The 23,613-nt window shown below is 39.4% G+C and overlaps 59 non-coding genes across 59 annotated transcripts; all 59 read left to right on the plus strand.

Moving 5' to 3' along the window:
- The first annotated feature begins 642 nt into the window (after window positions 1–642).
- trnaq-uug (transfer RNA glutamine (anticodon UUG)) lies at window positions 643–714 on the plus strand. Its single transcript has one exon. It is a non-coding gene; the product is annotated as a tRNA-Gln (tRNA).
- Window positions 715–829: 115 nt separating this feature from the next.
- On the plus strand, window positions 830–901 carry trnaq-cug (transfer RNA glutamine (anticodon CUG)). Its single transcript has one exon. It is a non-coding gene; the product is annotated as a tRNA-Gln (tRNA).
- Window positions 902–1,662: 761 nt separating this feature from the next.
- trnaq-uug (transfer RNA glutamine (anticodon UUG)) lies at window positions 1,663–1,734 on the plus strand. Its single transcript has one exon. It is a non-coding gene; the product is annotated as a tRNA-Gln (tRNA).
- Window positions 1,735–1,850: 116 nt separating this feature from the next.
- trnaq-cug (transfer RNA glutamine (anticodon CUG)) lies at window positions 1,851–1,922 on the plus strand. Its single transcript has one exon. It is a non-coding gene; the product is annotated as a tRNA-Gln (tRNA).
- Window positions 1,923–2,037: 115 nt separating this feature from the next.
- trnaq-cug (transfer RNA glutamine (anticodon CUG)) lies at window positions 2,038–2,109 on the plus strand. Its single transcript has one exon. It is a non-coding gene; the product is annotated as a tRNA-Gln (tRNA).
- A 574-nt stretch (window positions 2,110–2,683) lies between these two features.
- trnaq-uug (transfer RNA glutamine (anticodon UUG)) lies at window positions 2,684–2,755 on the plus strand. Its single transcript has one exon. It is a non-coding gene; the product is annotated as a tRNA-Gln (tRNA).
- Window positions 2,756–2,871: 116 nt separating this feature from the next.
- Window positions 2,872–2,943, plus strand: trnaq-cug (transfer RNA glutamine (anticodon CUG)). The gene has a single exon. It is a non-coding gene; the product is annotated as a tRNA-Gln (tRNA).
- Window positions 2,944–3,058: 115 nt separating this feature from the next.
- On the plus strand, window positions 3,059–3,130 carry trnaq-cug (transfer RNA glutamine (anticodon CUG)). Its single transcript has one exon. It is a non-coding gene; the product is annotated as a tRNA-Gln (tRNA).
- Window positions 3,131–3,891: 761 nt separating this feature from the next.
- Window positions 3,892–3,963, plus strand: trnaq-uug (transfer RNA glutamine (anticodon UUG)). The gene has a single exon. It is a non-coding gene; the product is annotated as a tRNA-Gln (tRNA).
- A 116-nt stretch (window positions 3,964–4,079) lies between these two features.
- On the plus strand, window positions 4,080–4,151 carry trnaq-cug (transfer RNA glutamine (anticodon CUG)). Its single transcript has one exon. It is a non-coding gene; the product is annotated as a tRNA-Gln (tRNA).
- A 115-nt stretch (window positions 4,152–4,266) lies between these two features.
- Window positions 4,267–4,338, plus strand: trnaq-cug (transfer RNA glutamine (anticodon CUG)). The gene has a single exon. It is a non-coding gene; the product is annotated as a tRNA-Gln (tRNA).
- Window positions 4,339–4,453: 115 nt separating this feature from the next.
- On the plus strand, window positions 4,454–4,525 carry trnaq-cug (transfer RNA glutamine (anticodon CUG)). Its single transcript has one exon. It is a non-coding gene; the product is annotated as a tRNA-Gln (tRNA).
- Window positions 4,526–5,099: 574 nt separating this feature from the next.
- Window positions 5,100–5,171, plus strand: trnaq-uug (transfer RNA glutamine (anticodon UUG)). The gene has a single exon. It is a non-coding gene; the product is annotated as a tRNA-Gln (tRNA).
- A 116-nt stretch (window positions 5,172–5,287) lies between these two features.
- On the plus strand, window positions 5,288–5,359 carry trnaq-cug (transfer RNA glutamine (anticodon CUG)). Its single transcript has one exon. It is a non-coding gene; the product is annotated as a tRNA-Gln (tRNA).
- A 115-nt stretch (window positions 5,360–5,474) lies between these two features.
- trnaq-cug (transfer RNA glutamine (anticodon CUG)) lies at window positions 5,475–5,546 on the plus strand. The gene has a single exon. It is a non-coding gene; the product is annotated as a tRNA-Gln (tRNA).
- Window positions 5,547–5,661: 115 nt separating this feature from the next.
- Window positions 5,662–5,733, plus strand: trnaq-cug (transfer RNA glutamine (anticodon CUG)). Its single transcript has one exon. It is a non-coding gene; the product is annotated as a tRNA-Gln (tRNA).
- A 574-nt stretch (window positions 5,734–6,307) lies between these two features.
- trnaq-uug (transfer RNA glutamine (anticodon UUG)) lies at window positions 6,308–6,379 on the plus strand. The gene has a single exon. It is a non-coding gene; the product is annotated as a tRNA-Gln (tRNA).
- A 508-nt stretch (window positions 6,380–6,887) lies between these two features.
- On the plus strand, window positions 6,888–6,959 carry trnaq-uug (transfer RNA glutamine (anticodon UUG)). The gene has a single exon. It is a non-coding gene; the product is annotated as a tRNA-Gln (tRNA).
- Window positions 6,960–7,468: 509 nt separating this feature from the next.
- trnaq-uug (transfer RNA glutamine (anticodon UUG)) lies at window positions 7,469–7,540 on the plus strand. Its single transcript has one exon. It is a non-coding gene; the product is annotated as a tRNA-Gln (tRNA).
- Window positions 7,541–7,655: 115 nt separating this feature from the next.
- Window positions 7,656–7,727, plus strand: trnaq-cug (transfer RNA glutamine (anticodon CUG)). Its single transcript has one exon. It is a non-coding gene; the product is annotated as a tRNA-Gln (tRNA).
- A 761-nt stretch (window positions 7,728–8,488) lies between these two features.
- Window positions 8,489–8,560, plus strand: trnaq-uug (transfer RNA glutamine (anticodon UUG)). The gene has a single exon. It is a non-coding gene; the product is annotated as a tRNA-Gln (tRNA).
- Window positions 8,561–8,676: 116 nt separating this feature from the next.
- On the plus strand, window positions 8,677–8,748 carry trnaq-cug (transfer RNA glutamine (anticodon CUG)). The gene has a single exon. It is a non-coding gene; the product is annotated as a tRNA-Gln (tRNA).
- A 115-nt stretch (window positions 8,749–8,863) lies between these two features.
- On the plus strand, window positions 8,864–8,935 carry trnaq-cug (transfer RNA glutamine (anticodon CUG)). The gene has a single exon. It is a non-coding gene; the product is annotated as a tRNA-Gln (tRNA).
- Window positions 8,936–9,509: 574 nt separating this feature from the next.
- Window positions 9,510–9,581, plus strand: trnaq-uug (transfer RNA glutamine (anticodon UUG)). The gene has a single exon. It is a non-coding gene; the product is annotated as a tRNA-Gln (tRNA).
- A 509-nt stretch (window positions 9,582–10,090) lies between these two features.
- Window positions 10,091–10,162, plus strand: trnaq-uug (transfer RNA glutamine (anticodon UUG)). Its single transcript has one exon. It is a non-coding gene; the product is annotated as a tRNA-Gln (tRNA).
- A 115-nt stretch (window positions 10,163–10,277) lies between these two features.
- trnaq-cug (transfer RNA glutamine (anticodon CUG)) lies at window positions 10,278–10,349 on the plus strand. Its single transcript has one exon. It is a non-coding gene; the product is annotated as a tRNA-Gln (tRNA).
- A 115-nt stretch (window positions 10,350–10,464) lies between these two features.
- Window positions 10,465–10,536, plus strand: trnaq-cug (transfer RNA glutamine (anticodon CUG)). The gene has a single exon. It is a non-coding gene; the product is annotated as a tRNA-Gln (tRNA).
- A 574-nt stretch (window positions 10,537–11,110) lies between these two features.
- On the plus strand, window positions 11,111–11,182 carry trnaq-uug (transfer RNA glutamine (anticodon UUG)). Its single transcript has one exon. It is a non-coding gene; the product is annotated as a tRNA-Gln (tRNA).
- A 116-nt stretch (window positions 11,183–11,298) lies between these two features.
- On the plus strand, window positions 11,299–11,370 carry trnaq-cug (transfer RNA glutamine (anticodon CUG)). The gene has a single exon. It is a non-coding gene; the product is annotated as a tRNA-Gln (tRNA).
- A 115-nt stretch (window positions 11,371–11,485) lies between these two features.
- Window positions 11,486–11,557, plus strand: trnaq-cug (transfer RNA glutamine (anticodon CUG)). The gene has a single exon. It is a non-coding gene; the product is annotated as a tRNA-Gln (tRNA).
- A 574-nt stretch (window positions 11,558–12,131) lies between these two features.
- trnaq-uug (transfer RNA glutamine (anticodon UUG)) lies at window positions 12,132–12,203 on the plus strand. The gene has a single exon. It is a non-coding gene; the product is annotated as a tRNA-Gln (tRNA).
- Window positions 12,204–12,712: 509 nt separating this feature from the next.
- On the plus strand, window positions 12,713–12,784 carry trnaq-uug (transfer RNA glutamine (anticodon UUG)). The gene has a single exon. It is a non-coding gene; the product is annotated as a tRNA-Gln (tRNA).
- A 115-nt stretch (window positions 12,785–12,899) lies between these two features.
- trnaq-cug (transfer RNA glutamine (anticodon CUG)) lies at window positions 12,900–12,971 on the plus strand. Its single transcript has one exon. It is a non-coding gene; the product is annotated as a tRNA-Gln (tRNA).
- A 115-nt stretch (window positions 12,972–13,086) lies between these two features.
- On the plus strand, window positions 13,087–13,158 carry trnaq-cug (transfer RNA glutamine (anticodon CUG)). Its single transcript has one exon. It is a non-coding gene; the product is annotated as a tRNA-Gln (tRNA).
- A 574-nt stretch (window positions 13,159–13,732) lies between these two features.
- trnaq-uug (transfer RNA glutamine (anticodon UUG)) lies at window positions 13,733–13,804 on the plus strand. The gene has a single exon. It is a non-coding gene; the product is annotated as a tRNA-Gln (tRNA).
- Window positions 13,805–14,313: 509 nt separating this feature from the next.
- trnaq-uug (transfer RNA glutamine (anticodon UUG)) lies at window positions 14,314–14,385 on the plus strand. The gene has a single exon. It is a non-coding gene; the product is annotated as a tRNA-Gln (tRNA).
- A 115-nt stretch (window positions 14,386–14,500) lies between these two features.
- On the plus strand, window positions 14,501–14,572 carry trnaq-cug (transfer RNA glutamine (anticodon CUG)). The gene has a single exon. It is a non-coding gene; the product is annotated as a tRNA-Gln (tRNA).
- A 115-nt stretch (window positions 14,573–14,687) lies between these two features.
- Window positions 14,688–14,759, plus strand: trnaq-cug (transfer RNA glutamine (anticodon CUG)). The gene has a single exon. It is a non-coding gene; the product is annotated as a tRNA-Gln (tRNA).
- A 574-nt stretch (window positions 14,760–15,333) lies between these two features.
- On the plus strand, window positions 15,334–15,405 carry trnaq-uug (transfer RNA glutamine (anticodon UUG)). The gene has a single exon. It is a non-coding gene; the product is annotated as a tRNA-Gln (tRNA).
- A 115-nt stretch (window positions 15,406–15,520) lies between these two features.
- Window positions 15,521–15,592, plus strand: trnaq-cug (transfer RNA glutamine (anticodon CUG)). Its single transcript has one exon. It is a non-coding gene; the product is annotated as a tRNA-Gln (tRNA).
- Window positions 15,593–15,707: 115 nt separating this feature from the next.
- Window positions 15,708–15,779, plus strand: trnaq-cug (transfer RNA glutamine (anticodon CUG)). The gene has a single exon. It is a non-coding gene; the product is annotated as a tRNA-Gln (tRNA).
- A 761-nt stretch (window positions 15,780–16,540) lies between these two features.
- trnaq-cug (transfer RNA glutamine (anticodon CUG)) lies at window positions 16,541–16,612 on the plus strand. Its single transcript has one exon. It is a non-coding gene; the product is annotated as a tRNA-Gln (tRNA).
- A 760-nt stretch (window positions 16,613–17,372) lies between these two features.
- Window positions 17,373–17,444, plus strand: trnaq-uug (transfer RNA glutamine (anticodon UUG)). The gene has a single exon. It is a non-coding gene; the product is annotated as a tRNA-Gln (tRNA).
- A 115-nt stretch (window positions 17,445–17,559) lies between these two features.
- On the plus strand, window positions 17,560–17,631 carry trnaq-cug (transfer RNA glutamine (anticodon CUG)). Its single transcript has one exon. It is a non-coding gene; the product is annotated as a tRNA-Gln (tRNA).
- A 115-nt stretch (window positions 17,632–17,746) lies between these two features.
- trnaq-cug (transfer RNA glutamine (anticodon CUG)) lies at window positions 17,747–17,818 on the plus strand. Its single transcript has one exon. It is a non-coding gene; the product is annotated as a tRNA-Gln (tRNA).
- A 574-nt stretch (window positions 17,819–18,392) lies between these two features.
- Window positions 18,393–18,464, plus strand: trnaq-uug (transfer RNA glutamine (anticodon UUG)). The gene has a single exon. It is a non-coding gene; the product is annotated as a tRNA-Gln (tRNA).
- A 115-nt stretch (window positions 18,465–18,579) lies between these two features.
- On the plus strand, window positions 18,580–18,651 carry trnaq-cug (transfer RNA glutamine (anticodon CUG)). Its single transcript has one exon. It is a non-coding gene; the product is annotated as a tRNA-Gln (tRNA).
- Window positions 18,652–18,973: 322 nt separating this feature from the next.
- trnaq-uug (transfer RNA glutamine (anticodon UUG)) lies at window positions 18,974–19,045 on the plus strand. Its single transcript has one exon. It is a non-coding gene; the product is annotated as a tRNA-Gln (tRNA).
- A 115-nt stretch (window positions 19,046–19,160) lies between these two features.
- Window positions 19,161–19,232, plus strand: trnaq-cug (transfer RNA glutamine (anticodon CUG)). The gene has a single exon. It is a non-coding gene; the product is annotated as a tRNA-Gln (tRNA).
- Window positions 19,233–19,347: 115 nt separating this feature from the next.
- On the plus strand, window positions 19,348–19,419 carry trnaq-cug (transfer RNA glutamine (anticodon CUG)). Its single transcript has one exon. It is a non-coding gene; the product is annotated as a tRNA-Gln (tRNA).
- A 574-nt stretch (window positions 19,420–19,993) lies between these two features.
- trnaq-uug (transfer RNA glutamine (anticodon UUG)) lies at window positions 19,994–20,065 on the plus strand. The gene has a single exon. It is a non-coding gene; the product is annotated as a tRNA-Gln (tRNA).
- Window positions 20,066–20,180: 115 nt separating this feature from the next.
- trnaq-cug (transfer RNA glutamine (anticodon CUG)) lies at window positions 20,181–20,252 on the plus strand. The gene has a single exon. It is a non-coding gene; the product is annotated as a tRNA-Gln (tRNA).
- A 115-nt stretch (window positions 20,253–20,367) lies between these two features.
- Window positions 20,368–20,439, plus strand: trnaq-cug (transfer RNA glutamine (anticodon CUG)). The gene has a single exon. It is a non-coding gene; the product is annotated as a tRNA-Gln (tRNA).
- A 1,406-nt stretch (window positions 20,440–21,845) lies between these two features.
- trnaq-uug (transfer RNA glutamine (anticodon UUG)) lies at window positions 21,846–21,917 on the plus strand. Its single transcript has one exon. It is a non-coding gene; the product is annotated as a tRNA-Gln (tRNA).
- Window positions 21,918–22,032: 115 nt separating this feature from the next.
- trnaq-cug (transfer RNA glutamine (anticodon CUG)) lies at window positions 22,033–22,104 on the plus strand. The gene has a single exon. It is a non-coding gene; the product is annotated as a tRNA-Gln (tRNA).
- Window positions 22,105–22,219: 115 nt separating this feature from the next.
- trnaq-cug (transfer RNA glutamine (anticodon CUG)) lies at window positions 22,220–22,291 on the plus strand. Its single transcript has one exon. It is a non-coding gene; the product is annotated as a tRNA-Gln (tRNA).
- Window positions 22,292–22,864: 573 nt separating this feature from the next.
- On the plus strand, window positions 22,865–22,936 carry trnaq-uug (transfer RNA glutamine (anticodon UUG)). The gene has a single exon. It is a non-coding gene; the product is annotated as a tRNA-Gln (tRNA).
- A 115-nt stretch (window positions 22,937–23,051) lies between these two features.
- On the plus strand, window positions 23,052–23,123 carry trnaq-cug (transfer RNA glutamine (anticodon CUG)). The gene has a single exon. It is a non-coding gene; the product is annotated as a tRNA-Gln (tRNA).
- Window positions 23,124–23,238: 115 nt separating this feature from the next.
- On the plus strand, window positions 23,239–23,310 carry trnaq-cug (transfer RNA glutamine (anticodon CUG)). The gene has a single exon. It is a non-coding gene; the product is annotated as a tRNA-Gln (tRNA).
- The last annotated feature ends 303 nt before the right edge of the window (window positions 23,311–23,613 follow it).

Consider the following 23,613-nt stretch of genomic DNA (forward strand, 5'->3'; position numbering starts at 1 on the left):
CTATGGTGTAATGGTTAGCACTCAGGACTCTGAATCCTGCGATCTGAGTTTAAATCTCGGTAGGACCTACCTCGAATTTGCAGTGACATACTCCTCTCCTGTCAACTTTAAAATTGTCGTGTGTGAAAGAAACAAGTGGGTGGGAGTTGATGAGCAGCCTTTGGTACACATGAATGGCTAGCCTACAGGAAATGCATACTATGAGTGCCTAGTAGGTTTGTTAATTGAGAACTTGCTACCTCCCAATGAACCGAAAATATTTCAGATTTTTTTCCCCCGTAATCACATCAATCGTGTTGGAAATATGTGGACTTACAAGTTGTTACATGGTAGGGTAGCCCAGTTGATACCGTTTATGGCCAGAAAATATTTTCTCTGTTTTTCCGGAGAACCTAGGAGAGTAAATCTGAACCCATCACAGAGTATTGATTACTGGGTTCTGTGCTGTCAAGGTTATCACTCAGGACTCTGAATCCTACTATCTGAGTTCAAGTCTTGGTTGGACCTACCATGTGAATAATTCTTCCTTGTTGAACTAGAAGACAGCTGTCCAAAAATTGTTGTCAGTTGAAAGTATTTGCAACACGTGAAGGAACGACTGTCCATTATTTTCTGTAAAATTACAAATTTGGTTAAGAATATGGTTCTATGGTGTAATGGTTAGCACTCTGGACTTTGAATCCAGTGATCCGAGTTCAAATCGCGGTAGAACCTTCCTAGCTTTTGTGTTGAATTATTCACATGGCCAACCAATAATCTCATCTCTTGCTGTTAATCGTGTGAACAATTGACAGGAAAATCTGAACACTTCAAAATTAGTTATGTACAGGGTTCTATGGTGTAATGGTTAGCACTCAGGACTCTGAATCCTGCGATCCGAGTTCAAATCTCGGTAGGACCTACCTTGATTTTGTGCTGAATTATTCACTTGGCCTACCAATAATCTAATCTCTTGCTGTTATTTGGGTGAACAAATGACAGGAAAATCTGAACAGTTTAATAATATTTATGTACAGGGTTCTATGGTGTAATGGTTAGCACTCAGGACTCTGAATCCTGCGATCTGAGTTTAAATCTCGGTAGGACCTACCTCGAATTTGCAGTGACATACTCCTCTCCTGTCAACTTTAAAATTGTCGTGTGTGAAAGAAACAAGTGGGTGGGAGTTGATGAGCAGCCTTTGGTACACATGAATGGCTAGCCTACAGGAAATGCATACTATGAGTGCCTAGTAGGTTTGTTAATTGAGAACTTGCTACCTCCCAATGAACCGAAAATATTTCAGATTTTTTTCCCCCGTAATCACATCAATCGTGTTGGAAATATGTGGACTTACAAGTTGTTACATGGTAGGGTAGCCCAGTTGATACCGTTTATGGCCAGAAAATATTTTCTCTGTTTTTCCGGAGAACCTAGGAGAGTAAATCTGAACCCATCACAGAGTTTTGATTACTGGGTTCTGTGCTGTCAAGGTTATCACTCAGGACTCTGAATCCTACTATCTGATTTCAAGTCTTGGTTGGACCTACCATGTGAATAATTCTTCCTTGTTGAACTAGAAGACAGCTGTCCAAAAATTGTTGTCAGTTGAAAGTATTTGCAACACGTGAAGGAACGACTGTCCATTCTTTTCTGTAAAATTACAAATTTGGTTAAGAATATGGTTCTATGGTGTAATGGTTAGCACTCTGGACTTTGAATCCAGTGATCCGAGTTCAAATCTCAGTAGAACCTTCCTAGCATTTTGTGTTGAATTATTCACATGGCCAACCAATAATCTCATCTCTTGTTGTTAATCGTGTGAACAAATGACAGGAAAATCTGAACACTTCAAAATTAGTTATGTACAGGGTTCTATGGTGTAATGGTTTGCACTCAGGACTCTGAATCCTGTGATCCGAGTTCAAATCTCGGTAGGACCTACCTTGATTTTGTGCTGAATTATTCACTTGGCCTACCAATAATCTAATCTCTTGCTGTTATTTGGGTGAACAAATGACAGGAAAATCTGAACAGTTTAATAATATTTATGTACAGGGTTCTATGGTGTAATGGTTAGCACTCAGGACTCTGAATCCTGCGATCTGAGTTTAAATCTCGGTAGGACCTACCTCGAATTTGCAGTGACATACTCCTCTCCTGTCAACTTTAAAATTGTCGTGTGTGAAAGAAACAAGTGGGTGGGAGTTGATGAGCAGCCTTTGGTACACATGAATGGCTAGCCTACAGGAAATGCATACTATGAGTGCCTAGTAGGTTTGTTAATTGAGAACTTGCTACCTCCCAATGAACCGAAAATATTTCAGATTTTTTTCCCCCGTAATCACATCAATCGTGTTGGAAATATGTGGACTTACAAGTTGTTACATGGTAGGGTAGCCCAGTTGATACCGTTTATGGCCAGAAAATATTTTCTCTGTTTTTCCGGAGAACCTAGGAGAGTAAATCTGAACCCATCACAGAGTATTGATTACTGGGTTCTGTGCTGTCAAGGTTATCACTCAGGACTCTGAATCCTACTATCTGAGTTCAAGTCTTGGTTGGACCTACAATGTGAATAATTCTTCCTTGTTGAACTAGAAGACAGCTGTCCAAAAATTGTTGTCAGTTGAAAGTATTTGCAACACGTGAAGGAACGACTGTCCATTCTTTTCTGTAAAATTACAAATTTGGTTAAGAATATGGTTCTATGGTGTAATGGTTAGCACTCTGGACTTTGAATCCAGTGATCCGAGTTCAAATCTCGGTAGAACCTTCCTAGCATTTTGTGTTGAATTATTCACATGGCCAACCAATAATCTCATCTCTTGCTGTTAATCGTGTGAACAAATGACAGGAAAATCTGAACACTTCAAAATTAGTTATGTACAGGGTTCTATGGTGTAATGGTTAGCACTCAGGACTCTGAATCCTGCGATCCGAGTTCAAATCTCGGTAGGACCTACCTTGATTTTGTGCTGAATTATTCACATGGACTACCAATAATCTCATCTCTTGCTGTTAATCGTGTGAACAAATGACAGGAAAATCTGAACACTTCAAAATTATTTATGTACAGGGTTCTATGGTGTAATGGTTAGCACTCAGGACTCTGAATCCTGCGATCCGAGTTCAAATCTCGGTAGGACCTACCTTGATTTTGTGCTGAATTATTCACTTGGCCTACCAATAATCTAATCTCTTGCTGTTATTTGGGTGAACAAATGACAGGAAAATCTGAACAGTTTAATAATATTTATGTACAGGGTTCTGTGGTGTAATGGTTAGCACTCAGGACTCTGAATCCTGCGATCTGAGTTTAAATCTCGGTAGGACCTACCTCGAATTTGCAGTGACATACTCCTCTCCTGTCAACTTTAAAATTGTCGTGTGTGAAAGAAACAAGTGGGTGGGAGTTGATGAGCAGCCTTTGGTACACATGAATGGCTAGCCTACAGGAAATGCATACTATGAGTGCCTAGTAGGTTTGTTAATTGAGAACTTGCTACCTCCCAATGAACCGAAAATATTTCAGATTTTTTTCCCCCGTAATCACATCAATCGTGTTGGAAATATGTGGACTTACAAGTTGTTACATGGTAGGGTAGCCCAGTTGATACCGTTTATGGCCAGAAAATATTTTCTCTGTTTTTCCGGAGAACCTAGGAGAGTAAATCTGAACCCATCACAGAGTATTGATTACTGGGTTCTGTGCTGTCTTGGTTATCACTCAGGACTCTGAATCCTACTATCTGAGTTCAAGTCTTGGTTGGACCTACCATGTGAATAATTCTTCCTTGTTGAACTAGAAGACAGCTGTCCAAAAATTGTTGTCAGTTGAAAGTATTTGCAACACGTGAAGGAACGACTGTCCATTCTTTTCTGTAAAATTACAAATTTGGTTAAGAATATGGTTCTATGGTGTAATGGTTAGCACTCTGGACTTTGAATCCAGTGATCCGAGTTCAAATCTCGGTAGAACCTTCCTAGCATTTTGTGTTGAATTATTCACATGGCCAACCAATAATCTCATCTCTTGCTGTTAATCGTGTGAACAAATGACAGGAAAATCTGAACACTTCAAAATTATTTATGTACAGGGTTCTATGGTGTAATGGTTAGCACTCAGGACTCTGAATCCTGCGATCCGAGTTCAAATCTCGGTAGGACCTACCTTGATTTTGTGCTGAATTATTCACATGGCCTACCAATAATCTCATCTCTTGCTGTTAATCGTGTGAACAAATGACAGGAAAATCTGAACACTTCAAAATTATTTATGTACAGGGTTCTATGGTGTAATGGTTAGCACTCAGGACTCTGAATCCTGCGATCCGAGTTCAAATCTCGGTAGGACCTACCTTGATTTTGTGCTGAATTATTCACTTGGCCTACCAATAATCTAATCTCTTGCTGTTATTTGGGTGAACAAATGACAGGAAAATCTGAACAGTTTAATAATATTTATGTACAGGGTTCTATGGTGTAATGGTTAGCACTCAGGACTCTGAATCCTGCGATCTGAGTTTAAATCTCGGTAGGACCTACCTCGAATTTGCAGTGACATACTCCTCTCCTGTCAACTTTAAAATTGTCGTGTGTGAAAGAAACAAGTGGGTGGGAGTTGATGAGCAGCCTTTGGTACACATGAATGGCTAGCCTACAGGAAATGCAGACTATGAGTGCCTAGTAGGTTTGTTAATTGAGAACTTGCTACCTCCCAATGAACCGAAAATATTTCAGATTTTTTTCCCCCGTAATCACATCAATCGTGTTGGAAATATGTGGACTTACAAGTTGTTACATGGTAGGGTAGCCCAGTTGATACCGTTTATGGCCAGAAAATATTTTCTCTGTTTTTCCGGAGAACCTAGGAGAGTAAATCTGAACCCATCACAGAGTATTGATTACTGGGTTCTGTGCTGTCAAGGTTATCACTCAGGACTCTGAATCCTACTATCTGAGTTCAAGTCTTGGTTGGACCTACAATGTGAATAATTCTTCCTTGTTGAACTAGAAGACAGCTGTCCAAAAATTGTTGTCAGTTGAAAGTATTTGCAACACGTGAAGGAACGACTGTCCATTCTTTTCTGTAAAATTACAAATTTGGTTAAGAATATGGTTCTATGGTGTAATGGTTAGCACTCTGGACTTTGAATCCAGTGATCCGAGTTCAAATCTCGGTAGAACCTTCCTAGCATTTTGTGTTGAATTATTCACATGGCCAACCAATAATCTCATCTCTTGCTGTTAATCGTGTGAACAAATGACAGGAAAATCTGAACACTTCAAAATTATTTATGTACAGGGTTCTATGGTGTAATGGTTAGCACTCAGGACTCTGAATCCTGCGATCCGAGTTCAAATCTCGGTAGGACCTACCTTGATTTTGTGCTGAATTATTCACATGGCCTACCAATAATCTCATCTCTTGCTGTTAATCGTGTGAACAAATGACAGGAAAATCTGAACACTTCAAAATTATTTATGTACAGGGTTCTATGGTGTAATGGTTAGCACTCAGGACTCTGAATCCTGCGATCCGAGTTCAAATCTCGGTAGGACCTACCTTGATTTTGTGCTGAATTATTCACTTGGCCTACCAATAATCTAATCTCTTGCTGTTATTTGGGTGAACAAATGACAGGAAAATCTGAACAGTTTAATAATATTTATGTACAGGGTTCTATGGTGTAATGGTTAGCACTCAGGACTCTGAATCCTGCGATCTGAGTTTAAATCTCGGTAGGACCTACCTCGAATTTGCAGTGACATACTCCTCTCCTGTCAACTTTAAAATTGTCGTGTGTGAAAGAAACAAGTGGGTGGGAGTTGATGAGCAGCCTTTGGTACACATGAATGGCTAGCCTACAGGAAATGCAGACTATGAGTGCCTAGTAGGTTTGTTAATTGAGAACTTGCTACCTCCCAATGAACCGAAAATATTTCAGATTTTTTTCCCCCGTAATCACATCAATCGTGTTGGAAATATGTGGACTTACAAGTTGTTACATGGTAGGGTAGCCCAGTTGATACCGTTTATGGCCAGAAAATATTTTCTCTGTTTTTCCGGAGAACCTAGGAGAGTAAATCTGAACCCATCACAGAGTATTGATTACTGGGTTCTGTGCTGTCAAGGTTATCACTCAGGACTCTGAATCCTACTATCTGAGTTCAAGTCTTGGTTGGACCTACCATGTGAATAATTCTTCCTTGTTGAACTAGAAGACAGCTGTCCAAAAATTGTTGTCAGTTGAAAGTATTTGCAACACGTGAAGGAACGACTGTCCATTCTTTTCTGTAAAATTACAAATTTGGTTAAGAATATGGTTCTATGGTGTAATGGTTAGCACTCTGGACTTTGAATCCAGTGATCCGAGTTCAAATCTCGGTAGAACCTTCCTAGCTTTTGTGTTGAATCATTCACATGGCCTACCAATAATCTCATCTCTTGCTGTTAATCGTGTGAACAAATGACAGGAAAATCTGAACACTTCAAAGTTATTTATGTACAGGGTTCTATGGTGTAATGGTTAGCACTCAGGACTCTGAATCCTGCGATCCGAGTTCAAATCTCGAAAGGACCTACCTCGATTTTGTGCTAAATTATTCACATGGCCTACCAATAATCTAATCTCTTGCTGTTATTTGGGTGAACAAATGACAGGAAAATCTGAACAGTTCAATAATATTTATGTACAGGGTTCTATGGTGTAATGGTTAGCACTCAGGACTCTGAATCCTACTATCTGAGTTCAAGTCTTGGTTGGACCTACCATGTGAATAATTCTTCCTTGTTGAACTAGAAGACAGCTGTCCAAAAATTGTTGTCAGTTGAAAGTATTTCCAACACGTGAAGGAACGACTGTCATTCTTTTCTGTAAAATTACAAATTTGGTTAAGAATATGGTTCTATGGTGTAATGGTTAGCACTCTGGACTTTGAATCCAGTGATCCGAGTTCAAATCTCGGTAGAACCTTCCTAGCTTTTGTGTTGAATTATTCACATGGCCTACCAATAATCTCATCTCTTGCTGTTAATCGTGTGAACAAATGACAGGAAAATCTGAACACTTCAAAGTTATTTATGTACAGGGTTCTATGGTGTAATGGTTAGCAATCAGGACTCTGAATCCCGCGATCCGAGTTCAAATCTCGGTAGGACCTACCTCGATTTTGTGCTAAATTATTCACATGGCCTACCAATAATCTAATCTCTTGCTGTTATTTGGGTGAACAAATGACAGGAAAATCTGAACAGTTCAATAATATTTATGTACAGGGTTCTATGGTGTAATGGTTAGCACTCAGGACTCTGAATCCTACTATCTGAGTTCAAGTCTTGGTTGGACCTACCATGTGAATAATTCTTCCTTGTTGAACTAGAAGACAGCTGTCCAAAAATTGTTGTCAGTTGAAAGTATTTCCAACACGTGAAGGAACGACTGTCCATTCTTTTCTGTAAAATTACAAATTTGGTTAAGAAAATGGTTCTATGGTGTAATGGTTAGCACTCTGGACTTTGAATCCAGTGATCCGAGTTCAAATCTCGGTAGAACCTTCCTAGCTTTTGTGTTGAATTATTCACACGGCCTACCAATAATCTCATCTCTTGCTGTTAATCGTGTGAACAAATGACAGGAAAATCTGAACACTTCAAAATTATTTATGTACAGGGTTCTATGGTGTAATGGTTAGCACTCAGGACTCTGAATCCTGCGATCCGAGTTCAAATCTCGGTAGGACCTACCTTGATTTTGTGCTGAATTATTCACTTGGCCTACCAATAATCTAATCTCTTGCTGTTATTTGGGTGAACAAATGACAGGAAAATCTGAACAGTTTAATAATATTTATGTACAGGGTTCTATGGTGTAATGGTTAGCACTCAGGACTCTGAATCCTGCGATCTGAGTTTAAATTTCGGTAGGACCTACCTCGAATTTGCAGTGACATACTCCTCTCCTGTCAACTTTAAAATTGTCGTGTGTGAAAGAAACAAGTGGGTGGGAGTTGATGAGCAGCCTTTGGTACACATGAATGGCTAGCCTACAGGAAATGCATACTATGAGTGCCTAGTAGGTTTGTTAATTGAGAACTTGCTACCTCCCAATGAACCGAAAATATTTCAGATTTTTTTCCCCCGTAATCACATCAATCGTGTTGGAAATATGTGGACTTACAAGTTGTTACATGGTAGGGTAGCCCAGTTGATACCGTTTATGGCCAGAAAATATTTTCTCTGTTTTTCCGGAGAACCTAGGAGAGTAAATCTGAACCCATCACAGAGTATTGATTACTGGGTTCTGTGCTGTCAAGGTTATCACTCAGGACTCTGAATCCTACTATCTGAGTTCAAGTCTTGGTTGGACCTACCATGTGAATAATTCTTCCTTGTTGAACTAGAAGACAGCTGTCCAAAAATTGTTGTCAGTTGAAAGTATTTGCAACACGTGAAGGAACGACTGTCCATTCTTTTCTGTAAAATTACAAATTTGCTAAAGAATATGGTTCTATGGTGTAATGGTTAGCTCTCTGGACTTTGAATCCAGTGATCCGAGTTCAAATCTCGGTAGAACCTTCCTAGCATTTTGTGTTGAATTATTCACATGGCCAACCAATAATCTCATCTATTGCTGTTAATCGTGTGAACAAATGACAGGAAAATCTGAACACTTCAAAATTATTTATGTACAGGGTTCTATGGTGTAATGGTTAGCACTCAGGACTCTGAATCCTGCGATCCGAGTTCAAATCTCGGTAGGACCTACCTTGATTTTGTGCTGAATTATTCACTTGGCCTACCAATGATCTAATCTCTTGCTGTTATTTGGGTGAACAAATGACAGGAAAATCTGAACAGTTTAATAATATTTATGTACAGGGTTCTATGGTGTAATGGTTAGCACTCAGGACTCTGAATCCTGCGATCTGAGTTTAAATCTCGGTAGGACCTACCTCGAATTTGCAGTGACATACTCCTCTCCTGTCAACTTTAAAATTGTCGTGTGTGAAAGAAACAAGTGGGTGGGAGTTGATGAGCAGCCTTTGGTACACATGAATGGCTAGCCTACAGGAAATGCATACTATGAGTGCCTAGTAGGTTTGTTAATTGAGAACTTGCTACCTCCCAATGAACCGAAAATATTTCAGATTTTTTTCCCCCGTAATCACATCAATCGTGTTGGAAATATGTGGACTTACAAGTTGTTACATGGTAGGGTAGCCCAGTTGATACCGTTTATGGCCAGAAAATATTTTCTCTGTTTTTCCGGAGAACCTAGGAGAGTAAATCTGAACCCATCACAGAGTATTGATTACTGGGTTCTGTGCTGTCAAGGTTATCACTCAGGACTCTGAATCCTACTATCTGAGTTCAAGTCTTGGTTGGACCTACCATGTGAATAATTCTTCCTTGTTGAACTAGAAGACAGCTGTCCAAAAATTGTTGTCAGTTGAAAGTATTTGCAACACGTGAAGGAACGACTGTCCATTCTTTTCTGTAAAATTACAAATTTGGTTAAGAATATGGTTCTATGGTGTAATGGTTAGCACTCTGGACTTTGAATCCAGTGATCCGAGTTCAAATCTCGGTAGAACCTTCCTAGCTTTTGTGTTGAATTATTCACATGGCCTACCAATAATCTCATCTCTTGCTGTTAATCGTGTGAACAAATGACAGGAAAATCTGAACACTTCAAAGTTATGTATGTACAGGGTTCTATGGTGTAATGGTTAGCACTCAGGACTCTGAAACCTGCGATCCGAGTTCAAATCTCGGTAGGACCTACCTCGATTTTGTGCTAAATTATTCACATGGCCTACCAATAATCTAATCTCTTGCTGTTATTTGGGTGAACAAATGACAGGAAAATCTGAACAGTTCAATAATATTTATGTACAGGGTTCTATGGTGTAATGGTTAGCACTCAGGACTCTGAATCCTACTATCTGAGTTCAAGTCTTGGTTGGACTTACCATGTGAATAATTCTTCCTTGTTGAACTAGAAGACAGCTGTCCAAAAATTGTTGTCAGTTGAAAGTATTTGCAACACGTGAAGGAACGACTGTCCATTCTTTTCTGTAAAATTACAAATTTGGTTAAGAATATGGTTCTATGGTGTAATGGTTAGCACTCTGGACTTTGAATCCAGTGATCCGAGTTCAAATCTCGGTTGAACCATCCTAGCTTTTGTGTTGAATTATTCACATGGCCTACCAATAATCTCATCTCTTGCTGTTAATCGTGTGAACAAATGACAGGAAAATCTGAACACTTCAAAATTATTTATGTACAGGGTTCTATGGTGTAATGGTTAGCACTCAGGACTCTGAATCCTGCGATCCGAGTTCAAATCTCGGTAGGACCTACCTTGATTTTGTGCTGAATTATTCACTTGGCCTACCAATAATCTAATCTCTTGCTGTTATTTGGGTGAACAAATGACAGGAAAATCTGAACAGTTTAATAATATTTATGTACAGGGTTCTATGGTGTAATGGTTAGCACTCAGGACTCTGAATCCTGCGATCTGAGTTTAAATCTCGGTAGGACCTACCTCGAATTTGCAGTGACATACTCCTCTCCTGTCAACTTTAAAATTGTCGTGTGTGAAAGAAACAAGTGGGTGGGAGTTGATGAGCAGCCTGTGGTACACATGAATGGCTAGCCTACAGGAAATGCATACTATGAGTGCCTAGTAGGTTTGTTAATTGAGAACTTGCTACCTCCCAATGAACCGAAAATATTTCAGATTTTTTTCCCCCGTAATCACATCAATCGTGTTGGAAATATGTGGACTTACAAGTTGTTACATGGTAGGGTAGCCCAGTTGATACCGTTTATGGCCAGAAAATATTTTCTCTGTTTTTCCGGAGAACCTAGGAGAGTAAATCTGAACCCATCACAGAGTATTGATTACTGGGTTCTGTGCTGTCAAGGTTATCACTCAGGACTCTGAATCCTACTATCTGAGTTCAAGTCTTGGTTGGACCTACCATGTGAATAATTCTTCCTTGTTGAACTAGAAGACAGCTGTCCAAAAATTGTTGTCAGTTGAAAGTATTTGCAACACGTGAAGGAACGACTGTCCATTCTTTTCTGTAAAATTACAAATTTGCTAAAGAATATGGTTCTATGGTGTAATGGTTAGCTCTCTGGACTTTGAATCCAGTGATCCGAGTTCAAATCTCGGTAGAACCTTCCTAGCATTTTGTGTTGAATTATTCACATGGCCAACCAATAATCTCATCTCTTGCTGTTAATCGTGTGAACAAATGACAGGAAAATCTGAACACTTCAAAATTATTTATGTACAGGGTTCTATGGTGTAATGGTTAGCACTCAGGACTCTGAATCCTGCGATCCGAGTTCAAATCTCGGTAGGACCTACCTTGATTTTGTGCTGAATTATTCACTTGGCCTACCAATGATCTAATCTCTTGCTGTTATTTGGGTGAACAAATGACAGGAAAATCTGAACAGTTTAATAATATTTATGTACAGGGTTCTATGGTGTAATGGTTAGCACTCAGGACTCTGAATCCTGCGATCTGAGTTTAAATCTCGGTAGGACCTACCTCGAATTTGCAGTGACATACTCCTCTCCTGTCAACTTTAAAATTGTCGTGTGTGAAAGAAACAAGTGGGTGGGAGTTGATGAGCAGCCTTTGGTACACATGAATGGCTAGCCTACAGGAAATGCATACTATGAGTGCCTAGTAGGTTTGTTAATTGAGAACTTGCTACCTCCCAATGAACCGAAAATATTTCAGATTTTTTTCCCCCGTAATCACATCAATCGTGTTGGAAATATGTGGACTTACAAGTTGTTACATGGTAGGGTAGCCCAGTTGATACCGTTTATGGCCAGAAAATATTTTCTCTGTTTTTCCGGAGAACCTAGGAGAGTAAATCTGAACCCATCACAGAGTATTGATTACTGGGTTCTGTGCTGTCAAGGTTATCACTCAGGACTCTGAATCCTACTATCTGAGTTCAAGTCTTGGTTGGACCTACCATGTGAATAATTCTTCCTTGTTGAACTAGAAGACAGCTGTCCAAAAATTGTTGTCAGTTGAAAGTATTTGCAACACGTGAAGGAACGACTGTCCATTCTTTTCTGTAAAATTACAAATTTGGTTAAGAATATGGTTCTATGGTGTAATGGTTAGCACTCTGGACTTTGAATCCAGTGATCCGAGTTCAAATCTCGGTAGAACCTTCCTAGCTTTTGTGTTGAATTATTCACATGGCCTACCAATAATCTCATCTCTTGCTGTTAATCGTGTGAACAAATGACAGGAAAATCTGAACACTTCAAAGTTATTTATGTACAGGGTTCTATGGTGTAATGGTTAGCACTCAGGACTCTGAAACCTGCGATCCGAGTTCAAATCTCGGTAGGACCTACCTCGATTTTGTGCTAAATTATTCACATGGCCTACCAATAATCTAATCTCTTGCTGTTATTTGGGTGAACAAATGACAGGAAAATCTGAACAGTTCAATAATATTTATGTACAGGGTTCTATGGTGTAATGGTTAGCACTCAGGACTCTGAATCCTACTATCTGAGTTCAAGTCTTGGTTGGACTTACCATGTGAATAATTCTTCCTTGTTGAACTAGAAGACAGCTGTCCAAAAATTGTTGTCAGTTGAAAGTATTTGCAACACGTGAAGGAACGACTGTCCATTCTTTTCTGTAAAATTACAAATTTGGTTAAGAATATGGTTCTATGGTGTAATGGTTAGCACTCTGGACTTTGAATCCAGTGATCCGAGTTCAAATCTCGGTTGAACCATCCCAGCTTTTGTGTTGAATTATTCACATGGCCTACCAATAATCTCATCTCTTGCTGTTAATCGTGTGAACAAATGACAGGAAAATCTGAACACTTCAAAATTATTTATGTACAGGGTTCTATGGTGTAATGGTTAGCACTCAGGACTCTGAATCCTGCGATCCGAGTTCAAATCTCGGTAGGACCTACCTTGATTTTGTGCTGAATTATTCACTTGGCCTACCAATAATCTAATCTCTTGCTGTTATTTGGGTGAACAAATGACAGGAAAATCTGAACAGTTTAATAATATTTATGTACAGGGTTCTATGGTGTAATGGTTAGCACTCAGGACTCTGAATCCTGCGATCTGAGTTTAAATCTCGGTAGGACCTACCTCGAATTTGCAGTGACATACTCCTCTCCTGTCAACTTTAAAATTGTCGTGTGTGAAAGAAACAAGTGGGTGGGAGTTGATGAGCAGCCTGTGGTACACATGAATGGCTAGCCTACAGGAAATGCATACTATGAGTGCCTAGTAGGTTTGTTAATTGAGAACTTGCTACCTCCCAATGAACCGAAAATATTTCAGATTTTTTTCCCCCGTAATCACATCAATCGTGTTGGAAATATGTGGACTTACAAGTTGTTACATGGTAGGGTAGCCCAGTTGATACCGTTTATGGCCAGAAAATATTTTCTCTGTTTTTCCGGAGAACCTAGGAGAGTAAATCTGAACCCATCACAGAGTATTGATTACTGGGTTCTGTGCTGTCAAGGTTATCACTCAGGACTCTGAATCCTACTATCTGAGTTCAAGTCTTGGTTGGACCTACCATGTGAATAATTCTTCCTTGTTGAACTAGAAGACAGCTGTCCAAAAATTGTTGTCAGTTGAAAGTATTTGCAACACGTGAAGGAACGACTGTCCATTCTTTTCTGTAAAATTACAAATTTGGTTAAGAATATGGTTCTATGGTGTAATGGTTAGCACTCTGGACTTTGAATCCAGTGATCCGAGTTCAAATCTCGGTAGAACCTTCCTAGCTTTTGTGTTGAATTATTCACATGGCCTACCAATAATCTCATCTCTTGCTGTTAATCGTGTGAACAAATGACAGGAAAATCTGAACACTTCAAAGTTATTTATGTACAGGGTTCTATGGTGTAATGGTTAGCACTCAGGACTCTGAAACCTGCGATCCCAGTTCAAATCTCGGTAGGACCTACCTCGATTTTGTGCTAAATTATTCACATGGCCTACCAATAATCTAATCTCTTGCTGTTATTTGGGTGAACAAATGACAGGAAAATCTGAACAGTTCAATAATATTTATGTACAGGGTTCTATGGTGTAATGGTTAGCACTCAGGACTCTGAATCCTACTATCTGAGTTCAAGTCTTGGTTGGACTTACCATGTGAATAATTCTTCCTTGTTGAACTAGAAGACAGCTGTCCAAAAATTGTTGTCAGTTGAAAGTATTTGCGACACGTGAAGGAACGACTGTCCATTCTTTTCTGTAAAATTACAAATTTGGTTAAGAATATGGTTCTATGGTGTAATGGTTAGCACTCTGGACTTTGAATCCAGTGATCCGAGTTCAAATCTCGGTTGAACCATCCTAGCTTTTGTGTTGAATTATTCACATGGCCTACCAATAATCTCATCTCTTGCTGTTAATCGTGTGAACAAATGACAGGAAAATCTGAACACTTCAAAATTATTTATGTACAGGGTTCTATGGTGTAATGGTTAGCACTCAGGACTCTGAATCCTGCGATCCGAGTTCAAATCTCGGTAGGACCTACCTTGATTTTGTGCTGAATTATTCACTTGGCCTACCAATAATCTAATCTCTTGCTGTTATTTGGGTGAACAAATGACAGGAAAATCTGAACAGTTTAATAATATTTATGTACAGGGTTCTATGGTGTAATGGTTAGCACTCAGGACTCTGAATCCTGCGATCTGAGTTTAAATCTCGGTAGGACCTACCTCGAATTTGCAGTGACATACTCCTCTCCTGTCAACTTTAAAATTGTCGTGTGTGAAAGAAACAAGTGGGTGGGAGTTGATGAGCAGCCTGTGGTACACATGAATGGCTAGCCTACAGGAAATGCATACTATGAGTGCCTAGTAGGTTTGTTAATTGAGAACTTGCTACCTCCCAATGAACCGAAAATATTTCAGATTTTTTTCCCCCGTAATCACATCAATCGTGTTGGAAATATGTGGACTTACAAGTTGTTACATGGTAGGGTAGCCCAGTTGATACCGTTTATGGCCAGAAAATATTTTCTCTGTTTTTCCGGAGAACCTAGGAGAGTAAATCTGAACCCATCACAGAGTATTGATTACTGGGTTCTGTGCTGTCAAGGTTATCACTCAGGACTCTGAATCCTACTATCTGAGTTCAAGTCTTGGTTGGACCTACCATGTGAATAATTCTTCCTTGTTGAACTAGAAGACAGCTGTCCAAAAATTGTTGTCAGTTGAAAGTATTTGCAACACGTGAAGGAACGACTGTCCATTCTTTTCTGTAAAATTACAAATTTGGTTAAGAATATGGTTCTATGGTGTAATGGTTAGCACTCTGGACTTTGAATCCAGTGATCCGAGTTCAAATCTCGGTAGAACCTTCCTAGCTTTTGTGTTGAATTATTCACATGGCCTACCAATAATCTCATCTCTTGCTGTTAATCGTGTGAACAAATGACAGGAAAATCTGAACACTTCAAAGTTATTTATGTACAGGGTTCTATGGTGTAATGGTTAGCACTCAGGACTCTGAATCCTGCGATCCGAGTTCAAATCTCGGTATGACCTACCTCGATTTTGTGCTAAATTATTCACATGGCCTACCAATAATCTAATCTCTTGCTGTTATTTGGGTGAACAAATGACAGGAAAATCTGAACAGTTCAATAATATTTATGTACAGGGTTCTATGGTGTAATGGTTAGCACTCAGGACTCTGAATCCTGCGATCTGAGTTCAAATCTCGGTAGGACCTACCTCGAATTTGCAGTGACATACTCCTCTCCTGTCAACTTTAAAATTGTCGTGTGTGAAAGAAACAAGTGGGTGGGAGTTGATGAGCAGCCTTTGGTACACATGAATGGCTAGCCTACAGGAAATGCATACTATGAGTGCCTAGTAGGTTTGTTAATTGAGAACTTGCTACCTCCCAATGAACCGAAAATATTTCAGATTTTTTTCCCCCGTAATCACATCAATCGTGTTGGAAATATGTGGACTTACAAGTTGTTACATGGTAGGGTAGCCCAGTTGATACCGTTTATGGCCAGAAAATATTTTCTCTGTTTTTCCGGAGAACCTAGGAGAGTAAATCTGAACCCATCACAGAGTATTGATTACTGGGTTCTGTGCTGTCAAGGTTATCACTCAGGACTCTGAATCCTACTATCTGAGTTCAAGTCTTGGTCGGACCTACCATGTGAATAATTCTTCCTTGTTGAACTAGAAGACAGCTGTCCAAATATTGTTGTCAGTTGAAAGTATTTGCAACACGTGAAGGAACGACTGTCCATTCTTTTCTGTAAAATTACAAATTTGGTTAAGAATATGGTTCAATGGTGTAATGGTTAGCACTCTGGACTTTAAATCCAGTGATCCGAGTTCAAATCTCGGTAGAACCTTCCTAGCTTTTGTGTTGAATTATTCACATGGCCTACCAATAATCTCATCTCTTGCTGTTAATCGTGTGAACAAATGACAGGAAAATCTGAACACTTCAAAGTTATTTATGTACAGGGTTCTATGGTGTAATGGTTAGCACGCAGGACTCTGAATCCTGCGATCCGAGTTCAAATCTCGGTAGGACCTACCTTGATTTTGTGCTGAATTATTCACATGGCCTACCAATAATCTAATCTCTTGCTGTTATTTGGGTGAACAAATGACAGGAAAATCTGAACAGTTCAATAATATTTATGTACAGGGTTCTATGGTGTAATGGTTAGCACTCAGGACTCTGAATCCTGCGATCCGGGTTCTAATCTCGGTAGGACCTACCTTGATTTTGCAGTGACATACTCCTTTCCTGTCAACTTAAAAATTGTTGTGTGTGAAAGAAACAAGTGGGTGGGAGTTGATGAGCAGCCTTTGGTACAGATGAATGGCTAGCCTACGGGAAATGCATACTATGAGTGACTAGTAGGTTTGTTAATTGAGAACTTGCTACCTCCCAATGAACCGAAAATATTTCCGATTTTTTTCACCCTAATCACATCAATCGTGTTGGAAATATGTGGACTTACAAGTTGTTACATGGTAGGGTAGCCCAGTTGATACCGTTTATGGCCAGAAAATATTTTCTCTGTTTTTCCGGAGAACCTAGGAGAGTAAATCTGAACCCATCACAGAGTATTGATTACTGGGTTCTGTGCTGTCAAGTTTATCACTCAGGACTCTGAATCCTACTATCTGAGTTCAAGTCTTGGTTGGACCTACCATGTGAATAATTCTTCCTTGTTGAACTAGAAGACAGCTGTCCAAAAATTGTTGTCAGTTGAAAGTATTTGCAACACGTGAAGGAACGACTGTCCATTCTTTTCTGTAAAATTACAAATTTGGTTAAGAATATGGTTCTATGGTGTAATGGTTAGCACTCTGGACTTTGAATCCAGTGATCCGAGTTCAAATCTCGGTTGAACCATCCTAGCTTTTGTGTTGAATTATTCACATGGCCTACCAATAATCTCATCTCTTGCTGTTAATCGTGTGAACAAATGACAGGAAAATCTGAACACTTCAAAATTATTTATGTACAGGGTTCTATGGTGTAATGGTTAGCACTCAGGACTCTGAATCCTGCGATCCGAGTTCAAATCTCGGTAGGACCTACCTTGATTTTGTGCTGAATTATTCACTTGGCCTACCAATAATCTAATCTCTTGCTGTTATTTGGGTGAACAAATGACAGGAAAATCTGAACAGTTTAATAATATTTATGTACAGGGTTCTATGGTGTAATGGTTAGCACTCAGGACTCTGAATCCTGCGATCTGAGTTTAAATCTCGGTAGGACCTACCTCGAATTTGCAGTGACATACTCCTCTCCTGTCAACTTTAAAATTGTCGTGTGTGAAAGAAACAAGTGGGTGGGAGTTGATGAGCAGCCTGTGGTACACATGAATGGCTAGCCTACAGGAAATGCATACTATGAGTGCCTAGTAGGTTTGTTAATTGAGAACTTGCTACCTCCCAATGAACCGAAAATATTTCAGATTTTTTTCCCCCGTAATCACATCAATCGTGTTGGAAATATGTGGACTTACAAGTTGTTACATGGTAGGGTAGCCCAGTTGATACCGTTTATGGCCAGAAAATATTTTCTCTGTTTTTCCGGAGAACCTAGGAGAGTAAATCTGAACCCATCACAGAGTATTGATTACTGGGTTTTGTGCTGTCAAGGTTATCACTCAGGACTCTGAATCCTACTATCTGAGTTCAAGTCTTGGTTGGACCTACCATGTGAATAATTCTTCCTTGTTGAACTAGAAGACAGCTGTCCAAAAATTGTTGTCAGTTGAAAGTATTTGCAACACGTGAAGGAACGACTGTCCATTCTTTTCTGTAAAATTACAACTTTGGTTAAGAATATGGTTCTATGGTGTAATGGTTAGCACTCTGGACTTTGAATCCAGTGATCCGAGTTCAAATCTCGGTAGAACCTTCCTAGCTTTTGTGTTGAATTATTCACATGGCCTACCAATAATCTCATCTCTTGCTGTTAATCGTGTGAACAAATGACAGGAAAATCTGAACACTTCAAAGTTATTTATGTACAGGGTTCTATGGTGTAATGGTTAGCACTCAGGACTCTGAATCCTGCGATCCGAGTTCAAATCTCGGTAGGACCTACCTCGATTTTGTGCTAAATTATTCACATGGCCTACCAATAATCTAATCTCTTGCTGTTATTTGGGTGAACAAATGACAGGAAAATCTGAACAGTTCAATAATATTTATGTACAGGGTTCTATGGTGTAATGGTTAGCACTCAGGACTCTGAATCCTACTATCTGAGTTCAAGTCTTGGTTGGACCTACCATGTGAATAATTCTTCCTTGTTGAACTAGAAGACAGCTGTCCAAAAATTGTTGTCAGTTGAAAGTGTTTGCAACACGTGAAGGAACGACTGTCCATTCTTTTCTGTAAAATTACAAATTTGGTTTAGAATATGGTTCTATGGTGTAATGGTTAGCACTCTGGACTTTGAATCCAGTGATCCGAGTTCAAATCTCGGTTGAACCATCCTAGCTTTTGTGTTGAATTATTCACATGGCCTACCAATAATCTCATCTCTTGCTGTTAATCGTGTGAACAAATGACAGGAAAATCTGAACACTTCAAAATTATTTATGTACAGGGTTCTATGGTGTAATGGTTAGCACTCAGGACTCTGAATCCTGCGATCCGAGTTCAAATCTCGGTAGGACCTACCTTGATTTTGTGCTGAATTATTCACTTGGCCTACCAATAATCTAATCTCTTGCTGTTATTTGGGTGAACAAATGACAGGAAAATCTGAACAGTTTAATAATATTTATGTACAGGGTTCTATGGTGTAATGGTTAGCACTCAGGACTCTGAATCCTGCGATCTGAGTTCAAATCTCGGTAGGACCTACCTCGAATTTGCAGTGACATACTCCTCTCCTGTCAACTTTAAAATTGTCGTGTGTGAAAGAAACAAGTGGGTGGGAGTTGATGAGCAGCCTTTGGTACACATGAATGGCTAGCCTACAGGAAATGCATACTATGAGTGCCTAGTAGGTTTGTTAATTGAGAACTTGCTACCTCCCAATGAACCGAAAATATTTCAGATTTTTTTCCCCCGTAATCACATCAATCGTGTTGGAAATATGTGGACTTACAAGTTGTTACATGGTAGGGTAGCCCAGTTGATACCGTTTATGGCCAGAAAATATTTTCTCTGTTTTTCCGGAGAACCTAGGAGAGTAAATCTGAACCCATCACAGAGTATTGATTACTGGGTTCTGTGCTGTCAAGGTTATCACTCAGGACTCTGAATCCTACTATCTGAGTTCAAGTCTTAGTTGGACCTACCATGTGAATAATTCTTCCTTGTTGAACTAGAAGACAGCTGTCCAAAAATTGTTGTCAGTTGAAAGTATTTGCAACACGTGAAGGAACGACTGTCCATTCTTTTCTGTAAAATTACAAATTTGGTTAAGAATATGGTTCTATGGTGTAATGGTTAGCACTCTGGACTTTGAATCCAGTGATCCGAGTTCAAATCTCGGTAGAACCTTCCTAGCTTTTGTGTTGAATTATTCACATGGCCTACCAATAATCTCATCTCTTGCTGTTAATCGTGTGAACAAATGACAGGAAAATCTGAACACTTCAAAATTAGTTATGTACAGGGTTCTATGGTGTAATGGTTAGCACTCAGGACTCTGAATCCTGCGATCCGAGTTCAAATCTCGGTAGGACCTACCTTTATTTTGTGCTGAATTATTCACTTGGCCTACCAATAATCTAATCTCTTGCTGTTATTTGGGTGAACAAATGACAGGAAAATCTGAACAGTTTAATAATATTTATGTACAGGGTTCTATGGTGTAATGGTTAGCACTCAGGACTCTGAATCCTGCGATCTGAGTTCAAATCTCGGTAGGACCTACCTCGAATTTGCAGTGACATACTCCTCTCCTGTCAACTTTAAAATTGTCGTGTGTGAAAGAAACAAGTGGGTGGGAGTTGATGAGCAGCCTTTGGTACACATGAATGGCTAGCCTACAGGAAATGCATACTATGAGTGCCTAGTAGGTTTGTTAATTGAGAACTTGCTACCTCCCAATGAACCGAAAATATTTCAGATTTTTTTCCCCCGTAATCACATCAATCGTGTTGGAAATATGTGGACTTACAAGTTGTTACATGGTAGGGTAGCCCAGTTGATACCGTTTATGGCCAGAAAATAGTTTCTCTGTTTTTCCGGAGAACCTAGGAGAGTAAATCTGAACCCATCACAGAGTATTGATTACAGGGTTCTGTGCTGTCAAGGTTATCACTCAGGACTCTGAATCCTACTATCTGAGTTCAAGTCTTGGTCGGACCTACCATGTGAATAATTCTTCCTTGTTGAACTAGAAGACAGCTGTCCAAATATTGTTGTCAGTTGAAAGTATTTGCAACACGTGAAGGAACGACTGTCCATTCTTTTCTGTAAAATTACAAATTTGTTTAAGAATATGGTTCTTTGGTGTAATGGTTAGCACTCTGGACTTTGAATCCCGTGATCCGAGTTCAAATCTCAGTAGAAACTTCCTAGCTTTTGTGTTGAATTATTCACATGGCCTACCAATAATCTCATCTCTTGCTGTTAATCGTGTGAACAAATGACAGGAAAATCTGAACACTTCAAAATGATTTATGTACAGTGTTCTATGGTGTAATGGTTAGCACTCAGGACTCTGAATCCTGCGATCCGAGTTCAAATCTCGGTAGGACCTACCTTGATTTTGCAGTGACATACTCCTCTCCTGTCAACTTTAAAATTGTCGTGTGTGAAAGAAACAATTGGGTGGGAGTTGATGAGCAGCCTTTGGTACAGATGAATTGCTTGCCTACGGGAAATGCATACTATGAGTGACTAGTAGGTTTGTTAATTGAGAACTTGCTACCTCCCAATGAACCGAAAATATTTCAGATTTTTTTCACCCTAATCACATCAATCGTGTTGGAAATATGTGGACTTACAAGTTGTTACATGGTAGGGTAGCCCAGATGATACCGTTTATGGCCTTAAAATATTTTCTCTGTTTTTCCGGAGAACCTAGGAGAGTAAATCTGAACCCATCACAGAGTATTGATTACTGGGTTCTGTGCTGTCAAGGTTATCACTCAGGACTCTGAATCCTACTATCTGAGTTCAAGTCTTGGTCGGACCTACCATGTGAATAATTCTTCCTTGTTGAACTAGAAGACAGCTGTCCAAATATTGTTGTCAGTTGAAAGTATTTGCAACACGTGAAGGAACGACTGTCCATTGTTTTCTGTAAAATTACAAATTTGGTTAATAATATGGTTCTATGGTGTAATGGTTAGCACTCTGGACTTTGAATCCAGTGATCCGAGTTCAAATCTCGGTAGAACCTTCCTAGCTTTTGTGCTGAATTATTCACATGGCCTACCAATAATCTCATCTCTTGCTGTTAATAGGGTGAACAAATGACAGGAAAATCTGAACACTTCAATAATATTTATGTACAGGGTTCTATGGTGTAATGGTTAGCACTCAGGACTCTGAATCCTGCGATCCGAGTTCAAATCTCGGTAGAACCTTCGTATCTTTTGTGCTGAATTATTCACATGGCCTCCCAATAATCTAATCTCTTGCTGTTAATCGGGTGAACAAATGACAGGAAAATCTGAACACTTCAATAATATTTATGTACAGGGTTCTATGGTGTAATGGTTAGCACTCAGGACTCTGAATCCTGCGATCCGAGTTAAAATCTCGGTAGGACCTACCTCGATTTTGCAGTGACATACTCCTCTCCTGTCAACTTTATAATTGTCGTGTGTGAAAGAAACAAGTGGGTGAGAGTTGATGAGCAGTCTTTGGGATACATGAATGGCTAGCCTACAGGAAATGCATACTATGAGTGCCTAGTAGGTTTGTTAATTGAGAACTTGCTACCTCCCAATGAACTGAAAATATTTCAGATTTTATTCACCCTAATCACATCAATCGTGTTGGAAATATGTGGACTTACAAGTTGTTACATGGTAGAGTAGCCCAGTTGATACCGTTTATGGCCAGAAAATATTTTCTCTGTTTTTCCGGAGAACCTAGGAGAGTAAATCTGAACCCATCACAGAGTATTGATTACTGGGTTCTGTGCTGTCAAGGTTATCACTCAGTACTGTGAATCCTACTATCTGAGTTCAAGTCATGGTCGGACCTACCATGTGAATAATTCTTCCTTGTTGAACTAGAAGACAGCTGTCCAAATATTGTTGTCAGTTGAAAGTATTTGCAACACGTGAAGGAACGACTGTCCATTCTTTTCTGTAAAATAACAAATTTGGTTAAGAATATGGTTCTATGGTGTAATGGTTAGCACTCTGGACTTTGAATCCAGTGATCCGAGTTCAAATCTCGGTAGAACCTTCCTAGCTTTTGTGCTGAATTATTCACATGGCCTACCAATAATCTCATCTCTTGCTGTTAATAGGGTGAACAAATGACAGGAAAATCTGAACACTTCAATAATATTTATGTACAGGGTTCTATGGTGTAATGGTCAGCACTCAGGACTCTGAATCCTGCGATCCGAGTTCAAATCTCGGTAGAACCTTCGTATCTTTTGTGCTGAATTATTCACATGGCCTCCCAATAATCTAATCTCTTGCTGTTAATCGGGTGAACAAATGACAGGAAAATCTGAACACTTCAATAATATTTATGTACAGGGTTCTATGGTGTAATGGTTAGCACTCAGGACTCTGAATCCTGCGATCCGAGTTCAAATCTCGGTAGGACCTACCTCGATTTTGCAGTGACATACTCCTCTCCTGTCAACTTTATAATTGTCGTGTGTGAAAGAAACAAGTGGGTGAGAGTTGATGAGCAGTCTTTGGGATACATGAATGGCTAGCCTACAGGAAATGCATACTATGAGTGCCTAGTAGGTTTGTTAATTGAGAACTTGCTACCTCCCAATGAACTGAAAATATTTCAGATTTTATTCACCCTAATCACATCAATCGTGTTGGAAATATGTGGACTTACAAGTTGTTACATGGTAGAGTAGCCCAGTTGATACCGTTTATGGCCAGAAAATATTT

Source organism: Salvelinus fontinalis, unplaced genomic scaffold (genome assembly GCF_029448725.1).
Source record: "Salvelinus fontinalis isolate EN_2023a unplaced genomic scaffold, ASM2944872v1 scaffold_0202, whole genome shotgun sequence".
Lineage (NCBI taxonomy): Eukaryota > Metazoa > Chordata > Actinopteri > Salmoniformes > Salmonidae > Salvelinus > Salvelinus fontinalis.